Below are 1706 nucleotides of genomic sequence, written 5' to 3'. Positions count from 1 at the left end.
GAGCACTGAGATGAAAACCAGCCCAAAGCCGCGGTGATAAAACATGAGACGCCAACGGCTCTGGCTGCCGGGCTGGAGTCTGCATACACTCGGCTTTAACATCACTCGGGATTCTTTGTTTGTGCAGATGTTAGCAGCATAATGCAGATGTTTCTGTCACTTCCCCAGCACACGCCTGGTAATTCTGACCACTCCGCCATTTTCCTCCATCAGCTGATTGCCATGAGAATAAAAACTTTTAGTTTTTAATTTTTTCTGCCTGCCGTGCTGATAACTGAAGAACTTTTGTAATGCGAGTAACAGCGTACTAGTAACTGTAATGTGATTATAGTAACGTGTTGCACAAACACTGAGCAGCCACAGCGTCCCCATGAAAACAGAGATCAGGGGAGAGCACGCCATCAAACATGGAGTCACGTTTCCGTCAGAGAGCGCCGAGCACGCAGTTACCAAATTGGTAAATCCAATGATGAATCGTCACGGACAGCACACACAGCGGGATGGCTCTCTTCCACTCAGTTACTTTTTAGTCTAAGAGTAATCAGACTACTGTAGTTCTCAGCAGTAATTAAGCTCCAGTTTCCTCCTCCGAGCTTCGTCCCTCCTCCTCCTCCTCCTCCCTTCATGTTTATGGTCTTCCACAGGTGAAGGATTGAGGCGCTGTGTGTCTGCGTGCACACTGATCGAGCCCCGTGTTTGTTGTAGTTTAGTGTGCGGAGGTAGCGATGCTGTACATGTGGTGTAAGTTTAGACCTCACCGTTCTTCCCTCTGTCTCTAGGTTTGCTTTTCCTTCTTTTTATTAATGGTGTTGATGAAGGGACGCTTTCACATCCAAAGTCTTATTATTGTTCAGACGAGCAGTTTTCTAGCAGAACAATCAGTTTGTACCAATCACACAAGTTTTATTTTGTAGGCTTTTATTTGTCACAGAAGTTTCCTGTTAGTTCGTGTCTGTAGATTGATTTTTGTAAAAACAAAAAACAAAGAAAAAAGACGACGTTGAACCAAACGGGCTAAATTTCTTCACCACATCTTGATGCTCGATCAGACACTCGTTGATGTCCATATGTATCGATGCTAGCGGCCGAGTCGACTCCTGACTGGTCTGAGCCAAACTGCAGATCCGTGAAAATCAGAGGTTTTCTTTTCCCAAACACGTTTAAGTTGCTGTGTTCCTGTTTTCACATTGACCCCATCGCTGGGTTAAAAAGGCTTCTGAATGAGCTTCGGTGAAACCTGCAGACGCCTCGTTACCTGATTGGCTGACCAAACCTGGAGTCGGCACATTTCCATCATCGAATAATGAAACCGATGTATGTAAGAAGATAGCAGCCACATGGTGATAATAATGATGCATTATTTAATTTATTTTGATTTTCTGATCTTTGTAATGATTGATGAACTAGCCGCTGTGAGGAGGATGTAGACATCTTTAGATGTGAACCGTTCTGATGGCGAGGTGACAAATGGCAGACGTGCTGTACATACACAGAGACGTAGAGGTTTGTGTTTGTAGCGTGGACGTTTGCCTGAAACGACTATCTGATGTACTGTTGTAAAATAAATGTTTCTGATGCTTCGGAGCCTCTTTGTGTTTAATCTACCACTGTAATCTGTAATCCACACATTGTATCAGAAGTTGTTACTTTATTCTCAAAGAGTACCACTCTAGTTGTAAGAAAGAGGTAGGATGCAGCCTTAGCCT

The sequence above is a fragment of the Pundamilia nyererei genome, unplaced genomic scaffold (assembly GCF_000239375.1).
Source record: "Pundamilia nyererei isolate P.nyererei 1_Seehausen unplaced genomic scaffold, PunNye1.0 scaffold00346, whole genome shotgun sequence".
Taxonomy (NCBI): Eukaryota; Metazoa; Chordata; class Actinopteri; order Cichliformes; family Cichlidae; genus Pundamilia; species Pundamilia nyererei.
This window is presented reverse-complemented; position numbering follows the sequence as displayed.